The sequence below is a fragment of the Nothoprocta perdicaria genome, unplaced genomic scaffold (genome assembly GCF_003342845.1).
Source record: "Nothoprocta perdicaria isolate Ctin4 unplaced genomic scaffold, notPer1 scaffold_85, whole genome shotgun sequence".
Taxonomy (NCBI): Eukaryota; Metazoa; Chordata; class Aves; order Tinamiformes; family Tinamidae; genus Nothoprocta; species Nothoprocta perdicaria.
The window spans coordinates 1,541,396-1,563,856 of NW_020456143.1; the positions used below are offsets into that span (position 1 = coordinate 1,541,396).

A 22,461-nucleotide genomic window follows, 5' to 3' on the forward strand; every position below is an offset into this window, starting at 1 on the left:
GTTTACTTATACATTTCTAACGTGACACTTTGCAAAGCCTGCATCTTCTGGCAATAGCTCTCTCTAATTTTAGAAGTCTGGGAAAAATGGGACAGATTAGTACTCATGGCTGTTTGTGTTTCTCTTTAGAAATTATCCTTCTCACTGGAATCTTATTTTTTTTTTCTTTTTCTTTTTTTTTTTTTTTTTTTTTTTTTTCTGTATTATGCATCAGTGTATAAATTTACTGTGGCTCTAGCCCTAAAGAAAGAGCATTTGTTTCATCTCTTTTCCTGCTCAGTCCCTTATGCACATTGACTCCTTTCTCTGTTCTTCCCTGAGAATAAGAAAAAAAAAAAGGATAACTACACATATGTCTAAAAAATCTTTTCGGTTATTGCCTGTCTGCTACATTAGAGGGAAAATCAGGCTGTTTACAGGGGAATTTTGGATATAGTCGCAGTAAATCTTAATATACAGGAAGGTAAGAAAAAACAAAAAACAAAACAGGCTTCATCAGTTTACTGATTGTATTTCTAGCATTTAGTCAATTTAGTGACCTAATAAAATTATATGAAAAACAGAGAAAAACATGTTCTAGTAGTAATTACATATTACTGATAATATATGATAGTACAAGTGACTGTTCTGTATTATACCATTGGATATTTTAAATTGTAGCCCAGAAGTAGTGGCACTGAGTTGGAAGAGGATGAAGCAGGGGGGGATGTAATCCCAGAAACATTCATGCATTATATAGTAAAGAGTCACTGAGTAAAATATGAGGTAATACCAAAAGCAGAGCCTGGAACTCCAGGCCTACTCTCTGTTCAAAAAGAATGTTCAAATGACAGGGCTGTAAGTAGCAGACTTTCTGATCTCCTTCTACTAATAGCAAACAAACAAAACAAGCAAACAAACAAAAAAAAAAACTAGTATTAATAATTAACACAAAGAAATATACCAGGGGTTTAGCAATTTTGTCCCAATAAATGGAGTTTACCTACTGAACAAGATTTATCTAAATAAACTCTAAAAATCTACTCTGTGTCATTCCAAACAGAAAGGGGATCCATATCAGACTTTCAGGTCTATAGTTAGTTAATGGTTTTACTATGGAAAAAATCACGATAATACAATCCCCAAAAGGAGATTAGTCCCCTTCATAGGATCTGAAATGTTACAACAACCCAATGCTACCTTCATGAGAAGAACCAATTAAGGGGAAAAGGTAACATTGTTTTTGAATAATATATAACACATAGTTTAGTTTTCTTGGAAAATATTTCTGAGACAGGACTTTTATTCTGGATTTTTTACCATAATTTCTTTTCTCTTTTGGGGCAGCATATTTTTTTCTGTTTACAAATTAGAGAGCAATATCAGAAAACATAATTATGCAGTGAATTAACTTTTATAATATTGGATAAGTAGTGCAGCTGGAAACAAACTTGGCCATAAAACATGGAAAATCATCATGTTAATAATATCAGGAGTTTCTAGGTGAATAAGTATACTAGATAATGATTAGTAAAAATAGACTACTTAAAAACATATTGCACAACAGACTCAATTTTCTTTTTCTTTTTTTTTTCTTTTTTTGTAAGACTGAAAGAAATTGTTCCACAAAGGTTACTAGGTAATTATGATAGATCAATTTTATATTAAAGGCAATTTTCACATTAAAGAAGGCCAAAAAGCTTTTAAAACCAAGAAGGGTCAATCTGACCCCTCAATCAGTCTGACAAATACTTTGTTTCATGAAGATGAGTAGAAGTATTGCCACTATTAGTTGTGTTAATATGGTTTCTACTAGCCATGGGCAAGGCARTAAGGTAATAGTGACATATTGCTAGGCATGAGAATGTAGCCTTAGTCATCTTAGCTCCTAAAAACAGAAGTGGTTTTCTACCATGAAATACTGTTTAAGAGTTTGTTGATTTTCACATGCATGCTACATTTAATGACAATTTTTCTTAAGATTACATGTACATGCTATTTTTATAGTGACATTTGTGCATGACATAATTTTTATTTATAGCAATATTTCCATTTTCTAGGAACGATCATAGCTTTTTATATATCCACATTTGTGTCTTAACACTTCTCTTCCTAGCTCTGCTGGGTATGTAGATCCCATTTAGTATTTCTTCAACCCCAACCTCATACTCTTGATTTTACGGAGAACCATTCTGACAGGGAATTAGGAGCTAGAGGTTGATGATATAAGAAGATTTTTATAGAATCTTTTGTGATCAAATATCCACATGACTATAAACACATATTGTATTTTAAAATGCCTAACTTTTAGAGGAAATATTTGCCACACCTATTTAGCAATGCTAAAATACAAAGTGATAAACAGATGCAATTGTAACTAATGTCATTTCAGTAGAATCTCTCAGAGTCACTTTTCTCCTTATCTTTAAGCCCTAAAGCCTAAGCCTAATTCCTTAAAACAAAGGTTAGGTTTTCTGATTTGGCTATAATATTTTTGTAACTTTACTAATAGTAAAGAAGTGTTTAAAAAACAAAACAGACAATGACCTAGTCTTTACTTCCTCTCAACCTCCTTGCTACCCCTATTCAGTATCTGTGCTCAAAGCTCTCCAACTCTTTTGTTATGTTTTGTGCTGATAGAAACATTCTCATTAAAGAATAATACTAATAATTAAAATGAGCAAAGGCAGATGATGATGAGCTAATTAGCAAACTGAGCCAAATCTTGACAAGAGATGAAAGTTCCAGCCCTGCCTGCCATACTGATGCAGTGATTCTACTGAAATGACCTGCAATTGTCCAGATATGCAGTGATTTAATGACCCTTGCCATTGTCCTCTTGGACATTAGTTACATTTGCATCTGTTTATCACTTTGTATTTTAGCATTGCTAAATAGGTGTGGCAAATATTTCCTCTAAAAGTTAGGCATTTTAAAATACAATATGTGTTTATAGTCATGTGGATATTTGATCACAAAAGATTCTATAAAAATCTTCTTATATCATCAACCCCTAGCTCCTAATTCCCTGTCAGAATGGTTCTCCGTAAAATCAATTTGTGTACTATGAAGTCATATGCCTGAGTTTTAGTCTTGTCTTTTCCTCAGTTAACCTCATGCCTTGAATACAAGATTTCCCTAGGGCTCCCTTTTCAGTTAGCTTGTCAACCCAAATTTATTAGGACTTGGGAAATGGGCATCATCTTCCTCAGCAGTATTTGTTAGATAAGCCTTTTTAGTCCTTTAGAGGAAATCCTGACACCCTTTGGTTCTTGAATTTGAAGAAGAGATTATTGGTATCATAAGTGATACTGGTATGCTTTAACATGCTGAATCCATACCCATGGTGCTGGGTTTTCAGCAGTTTCCCTCCTCTCACTTTTCCTTCCTTCAAATGAGATAAAACGTGTAAGTGATTACTAAGGATCCAACACAGTGTGAAAGAAAGATAATTTCAGAATATATTATAAAAACAGATTGCAGTTAATTTCTCTCTTGTGAGCTCTCCAGATCTCCATTTTGCAGGGTACAGTGGCCTTTATTTTATTTTTTTTCAAAACAGAGGATGGAAGGGACCAAGGAAGGGACCTTGAAATCATCCGAGAGATTCAGAGGTTCATTTGTTTGTAATAAAAGGTCTACGTCCGTATCTCCTCAACTCACTTTTACCAAAAAAGCAACTGTTAAATTCTTGACTATGAAAAAGTATGTAAGAGAAAGTGTAACATAAGGACTGTGATAAAACAAAAACAGAGTGTAATTGTTGAGACACCAACTCAAGAATTCCAGAGGAAAAATACATGAAAAGATGCAAAACTGAAAGAAAAATGCACTAAACTGGATAGCAGTAACTCAGCAACACTGGCAACAGGCCTGTCCCAAGGAGAAAGAGAAGCTGACCCTTTCTCATCTGATGGATGACTGTCAGGCCAAAAAGCATTCAACAGTCTCCTCGGGGACAGTGAGTATATTAATATAGTTCTTTGATTCCAATGGTCTGCTGTGTATCATCAGAATTATTATCAATAAATAATTCTTCCATATGCTTAAACTCTGGTTTATATTAAACCATCACCACTATGAAATAAAGTATGTTATTTAAAATTGTTTTCTCTGCAGAGTTGTATGTATACCTAGTTTCTCTTTTAGGTAACAGGTAGATGATCAGAGACCTCTGATTGTGGAGATATAAATTWAAAAGCCATGAAAATTTGTGTTAATGATAAAAAAAAAAATGGGGTTTATGTACTTATTTATGTTCTCATTGGGAAACCACTATGACAGAAAGGACACACCTGTATCTGCTGTGTGCATGAGTAAAAGCATTATCTGTATTCTGGCAGGATAGTGCTGTGCCTGACTGCTGAATTACTGTTGTACAGGCATACTAAGTTCTATTATGGTATATGCACCAAAATCTCAAAAAAAAAAAAAAAAAAAAAAAAAAAAAATCAGTTCATCTGTCAAAGGATACAACTGATATCAAAATAAGCAGAAATCAAGCTTCTTTCTCTCCAGTTATGTTAACTCTGAATTGTAACAGAAGGATAGAATATATAGAAAAATCCCAAAGAATTTATATTTACCCTTTGCCTATTTAAAAGCATTGTCACTGTGACAGTATTAGTTCCAAACTGTGCTACCTTAGTGTAGAGTCTTTCTGATCAGTTGTCATTCTGCATGCTGATAAGCATTTATATTAAGTGCTTGACCATTTTTGCTTCTTGCTATCTCATGGGAAGCAGTAAAGTCTATTTTAGTCATGGCTGCAGTCCATAATCTTCTGTCCTGGATTATGGGATTCTGATCATTACTGAAGTAAAGAAAGCGCTTCTAATAAAAGAAATTCTAAATTTGTGAAGACTTTTTTAGCTTGCTATCTTTAGAATACAACTTAAGACTTTTCAGCATAAAACTCAAGAAACTCCATAAAAATTACYGGGTGATTTTTCATCCTTTTTTGTGCTTTCTGTGTGATTAGTATTTTCCAACATCTCTTAAAGAAAAAAGGTATTTTTTGCTTTTACMGGGAGAAAGAATATTCCAGAATATTAGATGACATATACTCAATTAACTTAAATTCAGGATAACTGKAACTACTTTATGATCCAGTGTTCAGTATGATACAACTGAACACTGTCTTTAGATTGTTAATTCTTAATTGCAACCTACCATTGTCCATGCACCCAAGAATATACTGACTCAGGCACTACCTAAGCAGATAAGAAGATAGGAATTAGGTTTTTTTTGTCCACTAAACTGCATATATGTATATTGTGCAGACCTTTAAACGTGACGCTGGTGACTTCTACTTTCAATGGAGAAAGCTTGGTACCTTTACAGGTAGTTAACCTCACTTATTTTAGAACACTAGGATAGGATGAATGAGATCGTGGACGTGTCTATTCATGTCTAGTGACTATATTTCAAGACTCTAGGTGACTAATCAGTTACTGATGTTCACATTCAATCTAGTAAAACTCCTGTTGATCTTTACAACAAAGAGTAAAAAATAAGGATATGAGAGAACTGAAAATGGGAATAAAATAAAGTCGACCAGTAATTGGGTACATAGCTATCCCATAATCTGCTCTGGAGATTTATTCATGATTGCAGTGCCTATATGAAACCATTATTTGGATCTTCCCCTCTTTTTTTTTTCTTTTTTCCAGTCTCTTTAGTGAATATATGCTCACTAACAGAAGATTTCAAGGACTGTGGCTATCTGAACAGGCGTACTTTGGATACTTAACTAGTATCAATAGTGTAAGAGCTCACAAATGTGCCAAGCAATCAAACAATCCATTTGTGTTTCTAAAGTGTTGATCCATCACAATACATTATTTTCCAGCATGTTATTCTTGTCTTAAATTGAACCTGTTAAAAATTAATACGCTGACATTGCCAACTGTACTGTGTTTTTCAATGAGAAGGTTTCAAAGAACTTCTCTAAAATCTAAACCCTTATTTTATAGAGTGGTAAAGCAAGGAGGAAGTCATTTCTAATGGTTTGGCTCCAGAACTCCCTAAAGCACTCCTGGAAGCTTGTTAACTGTTTCATTGTTGCTTATGAGCCCTTTTTCTCCCACATCAAGAAGAAAGGTCTAAATACTGCAGCAGATTTTTCTAAGAGATTTACCAGAAAAGTACAGAGCAAGGAGTGACTTTTTTCCTGTAYATGAGGAATTATCTCCTTCTTTAGTGCTTGTCACACAATTTTTCAGTTTAAAGCAGTTAGGATTTTTGAATATTCCACATGAGATGAGCAGAATATTCCACAACAGATGAGCAGAATATGACCACATGAGGATGACCAAGTGTTGACAACTCTGAAATGCATATGATCTTACATGATTTCAAGATACATAGCAGCACCTTCAGAAAAAGCTCAGTTTTTGTCTGTATAGTTATTCATTATTGGGGAATCTATATTAAATTTGATAGATAATGTGAGTTTTAGGGGCATGGTCTCTCTGTATTTTTTAATTTGGTTTTAATTACTTTGAGGAAGGCCCTTAAAGGGCTTAGGACATTGTCCTAAGTGACTTACACTGTCAGTGCACAAAAAGTTATTATTATATAAATAATCAGAAATTACAAACGAGCAAAGATATGGAAAAAAAAACCATTTTTTTTTTTCATGGGTGAACATTATCAAAGCTATTTTTTCCTCTAGAATTTAGTTTCATTGTTGTGTTTTGTTTGCTTTTGATTTTTTTTATGTCCTGTCATAGCCAGATGAATACTACTTGTTTTTTGGTATTGGAAGGGATAGCTGTAGCAGTGCTGTTGCTGAAGGCGAAGTAGCAAATGGTTTTCCTCCTCAGTCTTATGCACACAGATAAACTCTCATTGAACATATGACTGCCTCTGGTGTCCACTTCTTTCGCTATTGTGGAAAAACTCACCTAATGAGGGGAAAGAGGAAAGGGAAGGAAGGGGAAAGGGAAAGAAGGGGAAAAGGGAGAGGAAAGGAAAGGATATAAGCTTCATCCAAAGCCAAAGAAATCAATGGAAGAATATCAGCCTTTGAAGCTGAGTTTAGATTTGAACATATATTTGATGATTGCTATCAGATGTCCAATTGCTGTGTGACTTTCTCAGGTTCTTTTAAGTAGATTTCCAATTAACTGGCAAAAACAACTTGCATTTACTTCTCGCTGTGACAAATGAACATTGTGGGCTGATTAAACAGTGTTTGTCCCACATTTCTATTATACGTAACTTGTTTTAGTAGTATTATTGTAAATTGTTCCATATAAAACATATAAAACAACGAAATCTCACACTATTAGAGTTTGAAGTAATTTTACAGCAAATGCTAGTAATGGGTTAGTAACCAATTATTTACAAATTAATTCATTTGTAAATAAATACTCTAAGCTTTACTTATTACTCTAAATAAATAAATACTCAAAGCTTTAAAAACATTAAGTTTCTGCAATTCCTTTCAACTATTTGTAGGAGGTGTTTAACTGCCCCTTTGTACTTTCTAGTATTACAGTCTCAAAACACAATTGTTTTCTGTACTTTATAGCAGCTGCTGGTCAGCAGAAAGCATGAGTATTTCTAAAGCATCATTGGTATTATTTGTTCTGAACTGACAAAATGCCTGGTGTCATGCATGGCAGTAAAACAACAAATATTTCCATCCCCTAAAGAGTTTGTGGTCTGTTCAACCTTGTGTTCAATGCTGACCTTTTATGTCTAGAGGAAAATAGTTGTTAAATCTMTGCCCAACATATAGGATGATTCCAATTCTAGAGGGAAAAAAWATATATATATATTCATAMTATYTCAAGATCTCTAGGGCTGAGGGATCTTTAGCACATTTCAGAATCTTTATGTAATGAAAAGCTACAAATACAGCCTTTTAATCTGAATATTAAAAGACACTATTAGAAAAAACCTTAACTGTAAAACCTTACCTATTTTGGTCATCTCCAGTTAAAACATAGAACTGATATATGTTATTATTCTAAAAAAGTTCCTGTTCTGTAGGATACCCCTCAAAGTAACATATGCAGTTAATTTCAGCAGTATCATTTGCATAAACAATAATCACTGCTAAGACAGCTTGAAGATACATGTAACTGTTTTTTGCTCATGCTTAGTATCTTATTGATTTTTTTTTTTTAAAGAAGATAGTTCTGCATGTTATTTCATGTGACTGGAGTGGGTATAACTGTAAGCGAAGTGAGCAGTTACAAAGCAGTATGGGAATACGTTTTAAAAAAACATTTTTAAGGCCCATCCAGACCTCATCTCATCTCATGATTCTTTTTCTCAATATTTCATGTAGAAAGGTGCTTACAATATGTGCAAAAACGAAAGATACTACATCATGGTTGAAGACAGATGTTTTCCTGGCCTTTAATATGCAAATAAATCCTACATACTCCAGTAATCATGTATAATGAAATCGAGTTTACTTTCAAGAGTACCATGAGAACAATTATGCAAAGAAAGTAAAAAAAAAATCTAAAATAATGTAGGTCTTCAGAAAGCAGATGTTCTGCTAACTCTGCCAATGAATACTAAATATAGGAGGAAAAGAGAGGTTTTGACTGTTAACTCAAACAAAGCCAAGTCAGTGAAATAAGATAAATTAATTTTTTGTGTAATAAACCAGTACTAGCTCTTTGGAAGACAGAACAAAAAGTATTATACTATGAACTATGGCAAGAATTCCCATTATTCCTGCTGGACCTGCAATGACTSTCAACAGCTATAGGTCTTAGGACGATAACTTGCGCCAAAGCTCCATAGTCARGGTAAAAGCTCAAACCCACTGAGTCCAAGAACACATTTGTAGAGTAGAATATATTAAAATACTAACTTCATTTGTATTTTACACTGAAATGTTTATTTCTGCAAGACTGCCAAAGTTCTAATCAAGCTATTTCTGAATGTTTTCTCTCAAAGTGCTTCCACTCTATTGGAATGCTGCAATAACTACAAAGGATTATGTCTTATAATCTTGTATAAATTGATTTTGCACCTGAATGCAAACACGCTCAATACTGCTTTAGTGACTAGAAAATTGAATAAACCTATCTGGTTATACAGATAGCAAGAAGTATCACCCTGCAGTGCTGTGGTTATTTCCTTGTTCTTTGCTATCTCCAGAAAAATAAAAGACCCTCTCTCAACTGTAATATTTGCTTTGCTTCAGAGTTAACTGCACAACAACTAAAAGTTAAGGCAAGAGAAAACATAGATGCAAAGATGTGAAAATATCTAGGATTAATTATATTTGATTTTCGAAGAATCACATTAAAAAGAAAAAAGGAAGTATCACATGCAGGCAAGATCCAAGTGCATGACTTATTTTGTCACACAAATACCTTTCCTTTTAAACTAGACAAAACTTAAATGAAACAATTCTAAAGAAACAGAATAAAAATATCTATACTTATTACTAAATTACACAACAGTCACATTGTTTTGTACCTTATATCAGGTTTAAGAAAGGTAACTTATGTATAACATTTGATTTGCATCATCCCTGGGTGTCCCCCAGGGGTCAGTCCTCAGTCCTGTCCTGTTCAACTTATTCATTAGCGACATCGATGAAGGGCTTGAGTGCTCCCTCAGCAAGTTTGCTGATGATACCAAACTGGGTGGAGTAGCTGATAGCCCTGAGGGCTGTGCTGCCATCCAGAGGGACCTGGACAGACTGGAGGACTGGGYGGTTAGAAATCTCATGAAGTTCAACAAGGGCAAGTGCAGGGTCCTGCACTTGGGGAAGAATAACCCGGACMCCAGTACAGATTAGGGGTTGACCTGCTGGAGAGCAGCCCCGCAGAGARGGACCTCGGCGTCATAGTACATGACAAGATGACCAYGAGACAGCAGTGTGCCCTGGMKGCCAAGAAGGCCAACGGAATCCTGGGGTGCATTAAGAAGAGTGTCTCTAGCAGGTCGAGGGAGGTGATTGTCCCCCTATACACAGCCCTGGYAAGGCCATATCTGGAGTACTGTGTCCAGTTCTGGGCTCCCCAGTACAAGAGGGATGTGGAACTGCTGGAGAGAGTCCAGCGCAGGGCTACCAGGATGATCAGGGGCCTGGAACATCTGCCATATGAGCAAAGGYTGAGGGAGCTGGGCCTGTTCAGCCTGGAGAAGAGAAGGCKGAGGGGGGACCTGATCATTGTCTATAAATGATCTGCCTCAAGGGAGGCAGTGAGGAGGAGGGGGTCRGCCTCTTTTCAGTGGTSSACAGCGATAGGACTAGAGGAAACGGCCACAAGCTGAGGCACCAAAAGTTCCACAGGARCTTGAGAAAACACTTCTTGACAGTGWGGGTGACAGAGCCCTGGAACAGGCTGCCCAGAGAGGTTGYGGAGTCTCCTTCTTTGGAGATCTTTAAAACCCGCTTGGACGCAGCCCTGTGCCACGTGCTCTAGGTGACCCTGCGTGAGCAGGGGGGTTGGACTCGATGACCTCTGAGGTCCCTTCCAACCTTAAGCATTCTATGATTCTATGATCCTCACAATGTCTTGAAAGCAGAGAGTCTTGAACCTTATTTTAAAGAGTATTTGATTCTAAAAGGCCTTACTACAATTTTTTGATGTGCTGCACCTTTTCATCCTGAAGTGTTACTGTGATCTAAGAACAACTGCAATTATATTAATAAAATAACTAATTTATTCTGAATTTACTTTTATGTCTGATATGTCTGTCACTTAAATAAACTTTTAAACCGAAAAATCTTGGCCTGAATTCTATTATTGTACGTGAATTTTATTATTGTATTATTCTACAACAACAATACAACAAACAAACAAAAACCTATAAATAGGAAGTAAACAAGATCAAGATTCATCATACATCTTCCATGTCARTATTTGTTTCTACATTATCCCCTATGAGAACTTAAGTACAAATTTATCAAATATCTTGCTGTTATTATATTAGGCTGATCTTAAGTGCTCACTGAAAATCAAATTTCAAGTCTTCTACAAATATTGAAGTATTTTCTCAACCCTTAGAAAAACCTTTTAAAGACTCTATTTAAATCATAGTTAACATATTGCAGTCTTCTAGGATGAGTGTTACTAATGTACTTTTAATTAATCTAATTGTGTGCTCTGTATCAATTCAAAAACAAACATCTGTGAATAAAAATTATAAAAAGTCAACAGATTTCCATTTATTTGATGTAAAATCAAGACTTCCTTTCTTCCRCTATTTGTTAGCTTTTTTTCTTCTCCTCCTATCTTCTTTCTGTGAATTGACATCTCAATTCATAATTTATAAAAACAGATATAAGGCATTTTGGATACATTTGGTCTGCTTTTTCAGGGAAAAAGTTCTTTGGAATATAAATTTCTTCTTATACACATATGCACTCATACATATACATGTACATATATAGTTTAAATTAGAGATTAGTTTAAACGGAGCTTAGTTTTAAATTAGTAATTAGTTTAAATTAAGGATTCTTATTTGCATTCAAAATAAATTTAAAAGCATATGCATCAGGTACAATAAAAAAACAAATCAAATTAAAATAACATTGGTAAAATAAGCATCTGATTGAATAAAAATTAAATTATGCCATTGATCAGTGCTTGTTAAAAAATCGTAAATAAATAATCACAGAGAGCACAAGTCTTTTAAAATATGTGTTATAGAGAGTGGCAGACAAAATTCAAAATGAGTGTATTATGGAAATCATGACTCCAGATGTAATGCACATGGAATCCAAATTTCATTCTAAAGCATTGACAGAAATCATAATATCCTTATTATAGTCAGTATAATCAATTCTCAAGCCGTTGACACTAAAATGACACACARCGTGCTTGTAAAATGAACCATTTATGGGTCTCTCTTGGAAAAGACACCTCTAGGCACTGAAGTGGAAAGTTCACATCTGTGTTCAAGGGCAGAACTGGAAGCAGTTTCCAGAGAGCACAAGTGATTTTTTATACATCAAAGCAGTTGCAATGATGTCCTCCCATAATTTACATTTAAAAGCCGAACTGGATGCAGTACTTCAGAAATACTCCGTTTTATTTAACATGACATTTTAATACAAGCATTCTAATTATTCTAAAAAGACAGCTAAGCAGGTTCTTTTTAATAGTTTGAATTTTTACTGCCGTGTTTTCCATTTTCACAGCATACATTTATTTTGTTAAAATAGAGTTAGAATAATAATTCCAACAAAAAACTGTTCAGATTATACTGGTATATGTACATAAGAAATTCTGTGCAAACAATTATTTCAATAAAGTATTTATTCCATAGTCTTGTATGGGAGGTTAAAGCCTAATCTTAAAATTCAGTCAAGCTGCTTGGAATTCATTATTCACAAGTCTGCTACAGGGACCTTACTATAGGCTGACTGAGCTCTTACYAATATGTAACTGTTGTACTGATTTTTTTTAAGTGTGAGTTGTCAATGTGAGAGCACAAAAAGTGTACATTTTAAGAGTGAACAGAATTTTAGGAAAGTATAGAAATGTCTGAGAAAAACAGACTACTGACATACCTACTGACTATTTCAAACACAAATATTCTTACAGTGATCATTTTAAAACATGTAAAATAATAAACAAAATAAAAATAAGAAAAATACAAAAAAAATGTAATTCCTAATTTAGATCTTCAAATGACTGAAATATAGGAAAGAAGAAGATTTAAGTCTTATTTTGCTTCTGAGTCTTGCTAGGCAAAGTGTTAGATAAATTATTGAGTTACAGGCAAACAATGGAATAGAAGACTTTACTGAATCAATACTTTGCATTAGGTGCAAAAACAGAGCTTAAATCACATAGTCTTATAATTTGAATTGTATTTTAGTTTATCTGTGTAACAAATCTGAAAAAAAATCACTTTATTACTGGTTGACTTAAATCTCTTTGAATATAGTACACAGGAAATTAAAGAGGATAGTACATTTTAATGGTACTTTCTATTCTTCCACAATACTGCATATGTAGCTAAAATATACTTCAGACAGCTAAAAAATACTGGATCTTTTCACCTTTCTAATAGAGTATTTGTTTAATACATCTTCACTGGGCATTGCACCTTGCAAAGTTCATTTACTGAAATTTTAAATTAATATGTTATGTAATATCAACAAAATATTGCTCAGAAGTGACTTTAAAAGTAGTGCTATGAATGATCATTAATAAAGCTCATTAATAATAATTGTCTTCCTTCTGGCTTGCACCAGAAGGAAGACAAAGCTATAGCTCCAATAAAATTGAGTATTTTAGGGTAAAGAGCTACTCTGCAATAGATAGATAACTCTGCAAAAAGCTGTTCTGAAAAGAAGTAATCAGAAGATGACTTGAGTCAGATTTCTTTTTCTGATGTTAGGAAAAARCCACCTCAATCAAGTGGTTTAACAATTATAAACAAAAATATGAGCCAATCTAAGAATTCTGCAAAAATACTAGTGAGATGGTAAAACTTAGCAATTGCAGAAGGAAGGAAAGCAGACTGCACCACGGGCAAGATGTGATGGGATGGATACTTAGAAACATACAGTTGGAAAAAATCTGGACCTGAACTGCTGGAGATAAAAGTAGAACAACAACAACAACCAAAACTAAACCCTTGCACCATTAAAAAAAAAAAAAAATACACGCACACACACATACACTTTTACTCTCATTCCATCAATAAAGATCCTACTCAGAAAAACGCTGATCTAGAAAGGGGGAGGATGGGGGAAGAGAGATGGACTGTCCGCCAAGCCTTCATGCTCGGGCAAGTAATTTGTTTTATGTAACATGTCAGCAGTTGCTATGGCAACAACACACATTAAGGGGGAAAAAGATACAACAACAAAAACAACAACAAAAACCACATCTGTGGGACTGGCTAATCTGTTTTTTGAGCTTCCTCTCTAAAACTCGATGAGCCCTGTAGGAAGCTGTATGTTTTCAGTCAGATTTTAAAAGCATGCCATTGTCAATCTGTTGTAAAAGCTTGTTGCCTACCAAGGCACGGGCTTGAAAACTGATGTGCAAAGGTAACTTTTTAAGACTTTCCCCATGATGTGATTCCGTACTAATCAGAGTGATAGAAAGACAAACCTATTTCAAGAACAGGACTGCCCAAAGGGTCTGTGTTGGACCGATTTCCATGCAGCCACTGAGTGCACTCATCGCATCTRAGGCACCCTTGCAGATAAGGCACCTGATCTTGGCTAAGAAAATAAAAGATTGTATGTATATAAGGGATCTGATGGAGAGTTTAGAAAGTACTAAGTATCATGCTGGATTTGAAACTCTGGCTACTTTTTTAAATATCACTCTTCAATGGGAAATATTTGCTGCCCCAAAACACCCACCACACCTCTCCTCAAGCTGGTGCAGAATGATGCTCCTCATTTGAAATGCTCTGTTACAAGCTGGGGAGGAGCTGGAGATATTTAAAATGACATCTTCTGAGAAGAAATGCCCAGTACTTTGTTATAACTGTGTGTATGTCTAATGAAACATTAAGAAACATTATGGTGGCTAAATGAGGAGGCAGAAAATTCTAGAGTGAAGCAGACCCAGGGAACCTAGAAAATACTATTTGTGGACAACAGTGAGAAGCACACTTTAGCAAGCTCAGAGTTGATATATTTTATACCATCTTCTGTTCTTATTACTGTCTGACAATTGTCACCAGAACAAATTAAGTTTGTGATATTTTCTATTCTCATTACAAGGTATGTGACAAGAATGCATTATGTTTGCCATTTTCTGTCCTTTTCACAATCAATGTCATAAGGATAAATTGTTTCAACACTTATGGCTGACATATTATCACTCTGTCCACAGACAGATAGATAAGTAATATATGACTTTAATCTCACATTTGCCTAGTGATGTTCAAGAGTGTCATCAGTAAAAATAAGTCCTGAAAATTTATGCAAATGTAATGTCAGATATAAGTAAACATGAGGCTAATCTTCAGAGTTCAGCCACAAAATAAAGCAGAGAATCTCATGCAGCAACAGATGAGGTGGGAATAAATACTATTTATCTCTCTCCTTTTTACTCTTTTTCTCTGATCTAGGCCATTTATTATAATTTCCACTCTGTGTCTGCAGACCTAATTCATCTTTTCTGAAAGATCCCTCACACTCCACACTCCAGAGCATTTTTTCTGCTGTCCTACCCAGATGATGATGTGTTGCATTAAGGCAGTTTGCTCATTTCAGAATATCAAAGGCCTGTCTAGATTTTAATTCACAATCGCCCCTATTTAACGAAAAAAAGAAAAAAGGCTAAATATCATTACAGCTTTCTGTAAATGCAACTGGAGAGGCTATGATTTATTTTCCCTGCTGGAGCAGGAAGGTTGGAATAGATGATCTCTAGAGGTCTCTTCCAACCTTGAACATTCTGTGATTCTGTGATTCCGTGACAAACTAGTGAGCAAGAGACAAACGCAGTACTGTCTGCTAATTTAGTCTCTGTATTTTCTCTTCCTCCATACCTACAGTGGTATTAAGGAAATCCAATTTTATCTTTTGGTAGAAAAGGAAAATAAAAGGGAAAATGAAATGTGACAGTAATTCAGTGATAAATTTTATAAGCTCTTGTTTTCTGTGGTATTCCTGAAAGCTTCAGACAGGAATATATACATCATTGTTCACTTGGAAATAAAATTTTTACTAATTTCTTTTTAATTCTATATTTAATTATATATTTAATATTTAACCAGAAATACAGTGATGACTATAGTCACATTCAAAACCTGTGGACTTGTTTCAGTGCACAGAAGTAATAGCAATTGGAAGGTATGTGAATAAATAATGACAGGCATCTTGAAATTATGCTTTCTATAAAACTCATCTGAACTGTTAATTAAAGATTCATCCTAACTGAATTCAGTTATWCTGAAGATCATCCTAAACTGTCCACTTAAAATTAAGAATCATAGAGAGTGTGTTAAGTTAATGAAATTGTATCCTGTGCAGAACCTATGAACTCTTAAGATAATTTAAAAAGCAGAGGGGTCAATAGCTGTTCTTTGAATACAGAGCACTGTAACTGGAATCAATTTGATTTGATTGGCCTACAGTGACTGAATCTGAAATGCTTTTAAGCGTGTTCTGTATGTGCAGCCATGTGGCTACCTGCAAATTTTAAGTCTCTCATGCTGTAGACTATGAGCATTCCCTTCAAAAGTTACCAAATTTTATACATAAAACAAAAAAATATATATTTCTATGTCTAGAGTCATCGCCGTATTAATGGTACTTAGATGTAGCGAGAATTGGAATCGCTAAAATTTGAAAAAGATTAATACGGAATAGAAAGCTTGCAGAATAAAGGAACATGAAAGTCCCAGAAAGACAGCCTTTGAAGGCTGCCTATCTCAGCTTCTGGAAAATAAAAAAAGAATGAAGACGAGACACAAAACTGTAAATACTTCTCCTCCTCTTAGTATCTTCAAGCATACAAATGTCAGCTCATATTTGGATGGATAATAAACATCAGACAGCTGAAAGAGCCAGCATGGATGGTACTGGGACATTGATCTCATCTGACTTTATTGATAAATTAATATACTGATATATTAGCTTGTTACCCTGAGCTGCTTGTACAGTCTATGCAAAGCAACATACACCTGGAGAACAACTCATTAGCTCATTTATCTTTTCTTTAAATAAGTTGAATAACTAAGCCTAAAACATGTTAAGGGCCGTTACATAAAAATCTAAAGAGTGGTAAAACTCATGTTGCTTTATGCAATTGATGTAATTTAAGGATAGGTCTCCATGGCCAGTGGAGTTAAGCTGATTGAAGAGAAATGAAATACATTTTCTTTCAAGTTCCACCTGATCTCAACTGGAAATAAATAAAAAAAATCTTCCAATTGACAGGACACATATCTGTATCCTAACTTGCGTATCTGTATCCTAACTAAATGGCATAATTTTTGTGACCGGACAGATACATGCATATTTGTGAAAGACTGTATAAACAGGAATGCATGAGGGGCATATTTGTTGGTATATTTTGGCAAAGAGTCAAAATAAACAGACCAGAGTTTTAGTTTTCAGAAATGATACATTGTTAAGCACAGTTTTAATGTAAAAAGGGAATGAAATCTGGGGTTCATATATGCAAAAACCTCCACTTTAATTCTATAAAGAATAACAAAGAAGGTAGTATATACAGCAGTTCTGGACAGGTCTGAAAATACTGCTTTCCTTCCATGGAATGGAGCATCTTGACAGAAACCTTTAGTCCTTGCATGGAACGAAGAATACATCATTTGCAACTGGCTATCTATCAGGAAAGAATTGTTGTCTATGAGAGATCCTAAGACTTACAAGTCTAGATCACTAGTTCATATCAACATATCTTTTGCTTAGATTGTTAAACAAAGGTTCAAACAGCTATCTACGTACTCTAAAATACGAAAGAATAGTTTATGACAAAATCTTACAGTAGTTTCCCAGAGCAACTTCATCAACAGTCTGCAAATCCATCAGGAAGTTTCCTCATTTAAATTCATGAGTTTGTCTTGCCCTTATATTTTTCAAATAAAGATGACATAGATTGGGAGTACTTTGATCAAGACCTCCTTCAGAGAGGTGTCAAGGCATCACAAGTGCCTTCCCATGCCACCTCAGAGCAGCTAGCGAACGTTCTTATTTTAAAATTACTTTTAATTGATTTTATTTCCAAACTGAGCCAGTTGGTTGCTTAGCATAGGACTATGCTATGTAACAGTAGATAATACCTAGCATGTGGAATATTTGAGAAGATCATATACTGATTACTCACTGAAGGTTAACTGAAACCCTGAAACACTCAGATTGAATTGACCTCTATTTTTAGTTATAAGTTATTGGAATCCTCAGATATTTGTTGTTTGTATGATTGCCCAATACTTTTTAATTACGTTAATATTTGACTTTTTCAGCATTTTGTGGCAATGAGTTATATATATATTCTAATTTCATTTTTCTGAAAGCACATTTCCTTTGATTCATTTTGAATGCGTCATTAACACTAGAACTTAGGACCTAATTTTCTGTCTCTAGTTGGACAAAAAGGTGGGTGTAAGGGACTGAGAATCTTTACTAAATCCATCATTTTAGATAATTATCACACTGAAGAAGATCAGGATTCTACAATTAGCTCTCATTTTTATAACATATGTTTGATATCAGGATTTAGATTTTGCAGATTCAATCCAAAATCTAAATTTAGAACAAATTCAGTAATATATCTTTAATAAGCAAATGAGAGAAGTAGCACATGAGAAGGATAAATCATGTTGCTTAGTTTAGCACTGCAAGACATGACTCCTTATGTGAGTACATAAGAAAACCTACACTGAACCTATATTTACAATTTCTATTAGAAGTGAATTCTGCCCTGCAGAAAAAAGTAATGAAAAAAGCAATGAAGAAAATAAATATATCATTGATTTGAAAATCACAAACCTATTATCACTAAAGAACCTAACAAAACAGGTGAATAAACACTTCAAAATGTCAAGTACTATCTAGGATATTTTTAAAACCATTCCAATGGAGGGAAAAGAAAGATCTGAACAAGTAAAAACAAAATGTCTCTGCATATCATATCACTCAGAATTCTGAGTATGGATATTTTAAATTGATTTTTGATAGTAGATAATATTTTAATTTTTTTTTTATTCTCTGTAATTTCAAAATATTTTGAAAAAAATTAAGAAAATATACATAAATATACCAATATACAAGATTTTAAATTGTTTTTCTCAGAATTGTTCATTACTGAGATTCAATGGGCCTTTCATCTATTTCATATTTCATTTCCATAGATAGAAATATAATTCTAATTATTAATTTTTTCTCTCCCTGCTAGGACAGCAGCCTTCCTGACAACAGATTCAATGAACTGAAGTCCAGAGGATCAACTTATTATTTGTATAAGAACTAACTATGATTTAAGGTAAAAATCAAGTCATCTTTACAAATATAATCAGGGACAGGCAGGTACCAAATTGCATTCTATGTGTTAGTTATTATGAGTGCTAAGTATACGCACAAGTAAAATTAAAAAGTTTAAAAACTATAACTAAGAAATGGCTAAATTTCCATTTCTGTACAATCTAACTCCTTTTTATCTAGAATAAGTTTTCATATTCTCATTATTTCTCTACATAAAACAATAAACACTGAAAGCATTTGGACATGTATTTTTCTGGTCTCTCTCATGCATATAACTGATAATGTGAATGTATCCCATTACAAATCAGAGCTAAGCCAGTGTACTATAATAACACAAAAATTACATACCTACAGTCTACTCATAGCATTCCTAATAACAAATGGCATTCACGATCAGGCCCTGCTGAAACCAGTTTGGTACCCAGACTGCATAGTGTCTTTCTGATACAGTGTAATGACTTGTTTTATGCATGGCATGCCACAAAATGCAATTTCCCAGTAATTAACAGGAATAGACCCTTTAACTTCAATAGGAAACACTCCAAAGAGTTGACTACATTCTAGGGAAAGATTAATGTTTATCATTTGCTTTGTTATTGCTCAGACAAGTGCTAAGTTTTTGCTTTTCCTTACCCCTATGGAAAGTGGCTGACAGAAGCAGGATTTCATTGTCTATTTCAGCCATCTGCATTATGCTTTAATGAAGCTTGAAAGAGTAATTCACACATTTTTCTTGCTATTGAGATAAGGTCAGAGGAAATCACTTTGGCCTGGAGAAACTTTTCTTTGTTCACTTCTGCATAAGCTAAATTAGACCTTGCTAAGGTTTATTTGAGACTCAGCAGCAGGAGAATCACTGCCCTATTTATGGATATGAACATTCCTTGAGTCACTCTGTAACATATTCCCACTTGAATAATTTAAATGTTAGATCACAATCCATTTACTCATTGACATCAACACAATTCTTAATGGGTAGAAGAACTGGTTAATTAACATGTTGCTATCATCTAACTTCTATGGCTCAAAGAGAGAAATTCTGCACATGATACAATTTTCATAATTCTAACTATTATAATTTGCTCTAAATGGCAAAAAAAAAATATATATATATATATAATGAATATTAAAGCAGATCGATGTTTTAGAAATCAATGTTTTGAATGAAATTGCAATAATATTTTCTTATTTTTGGTGTGTTGTATTATCTCAGACCCTCTCTTGGGGAGAGCACTATGTGATGATAGGCATAAGACCCTAAATGCACTGAAAATATAACTTGCTTCAGAATGGCATTTCTTGAACAATTCTGCCTGGAAAATTGCAAGTTTATGAAAAAAGGAAAAAAAAATTGTTATAAAAAAAACAAAAAACTCAATGGCTTCAGTTTCCAAGCACCTGTGTCAAAAATACCTCATTTTAAATGAATGATTTTTTTTAATTATTATTCAAAAATGCTTGTTCAACAAGCCTAAAAATATCCAGAAAAGCAYGTGTCCTTTCTTTTCAGATAAAACTTGTGCCAGGATGGTGTTCTCAGACYTAGCCAAGTTGGGCAATATACAAATGGCTACAGTTTTCACAGAAATACAGAAAATCCAGACATACAGAGACACAGAAAGGAGACACAGAGATATCTGAGATACAAAAGAGGCATATTTACATTTTTGATTTAACATACGGTTAATTATTTATGGAAGTTATAATCTTCCAAATACAGAAGTGAAGCTTATCTACCCCACAATACTGTTATTTACAGTCACCAAGAATTTAGCTGAATCAGGTAGAGAATAAATATGAAACTGTCTCTTACAAAGTATTCCAGAATATCTGACCTGGGAATATTTTGAAAATGTCAGGAGATTATGGTAGTAGAAAGTTATTTCCTTCTCCGTTCTAACATGAAACTTTCTCTAATATGTTTAGTCATATCTGAAGTTTCAAATGTTTAGCTTTCTATGGAATAGTTTTTATAATTATTGCCAAGACATAATCTCACTTTCTTGTTCAGCCAGCATTCAGGAAATATTAACTCACTTCCACTCTAGAGAACTTATTTGATGTTTATTTAAGCAGTTAATTTAATTCAGCAACATTTTCATTAAAGATAAAGTCCTTAGACAGTCTTTCTCTCACTTACATGCATAGAAAAGAGGAGGAAGAAAACAGTGAAAGCAGGAGATAAGTGTACTAAGAATTTCTGTTTCTAGAAACCTGTTATGAAAGACACTGATTAATCTTACRTGTCCAAAGTGACAGTCAATGTGCAAAGACATGACCATTTAACATTGATAGAAGCTGTCAAACAAGAGGATACTCAAGTAATCTTTTAGTGCTCAGAGACTATTAGACAAAATGAAGCATGGGGATGGAAAATGTGAATGTTCCTATAAAGTAGCTACATCTSAGTGCGTCTTTTATCTGGGGAAAATGCCTTCAAGTCAAGAATGCTAGGATAAATTTTTATCCTCCTAGAAAGTCAACAGTGAAAGAAACATAAATGCAGGACTGCAAGATACCACCTTGTACAGGAGGAAGTCATTTTACTTAAAAAGCACAATAAACACAGCCTCTTAACCATAAAGACATTGTACTGAATAAAAGACCTTAACTTGCCTAAAACCATGAGAAAAGGAGAGGAACTTAATGTGGGATCGGGACAACTACATTTTGTTTTTTTCTCGTGTGTCAAGGGTAGSATTCATTTGCTTAAACCTGAGAATCACTGCCATTTCAGATGCCTTACTGTATCCTGCCTAATCATTATAAAWATTCTCTAACATCCAAGACACCAAAATGTATCTGGGATATAGGACCTGTTTCATCTGGACTTGAAGCCAGAGWCAAGGAATGATACCCCTATGGGCCTGAAAAAGCTATGTTTACTTACCTGAATCCTACTTTCACTTTCTGAGCTCCCTTTATAAAGAATTCATCCTAAAACAGCTGCTTAGTGGCATCTTTCTAGGTTATTTAAAAGCTTCTCTAGGCTTCATTAACAGTACCAAGTGCATCTCCRTTTATCATAATAGGAGCCTGGATTCTGAACTGTAATACCTGTTTGTAGGCAATTAAAATTAAATGTAGTAGTTTTTAATTCCTACCAACACTTTCAGAGGCCACAATGTAGCCCAGGAAGAGAGTAGAAAAACTTGAAAGCTGCTTCTAYGTCTTAAACCCCTGCCATTTCTCCAGTTACAAGTATTTAAAAACTTGCTAGAAACTTTGTAAGCTATAGATGGCAGCTCATCCAAGCCTTTATATGGATTCRTGCACATCAGAGATCATCAGGTTATGATGTTGAGCAAACAAGCTCTTAATAGATGAGCTCGAGAACTACCAGAACATGCACTTTCAGGTCTCTCCATTGCAAATTAAAACACATTAGTTTATGGAGCTTATACTACTTCTACTGATGTTTAGGCTAATGCATTTCAGGTCAAGACCAGGATGAGCTGAGAATACAGTTACAAGMAACCAAGTTGCTGCAGATCAGAGTTTACAGTGCAGTCACAGAGGCTGACTAAATGCTCACTGCTGTTCCATCTAGATTTTAAAATATGTGG

At 34.3% G+C, this 22,461-nt stretch overlaps 1 protein-coding gene across 1 annotated transcript in view; it reads right to left on the reverse strand.

Annotated features, from left to right (window-relative positions):
* Positions 1–22,461, reverse strand: part of PCLO (piccolo presynaptic cytomatrix protein) — a 320,601-nt gene that overhangs the window by 179,882 nt on the left and 118,258 nt on the right. The window lies entirely within an intron of this gene.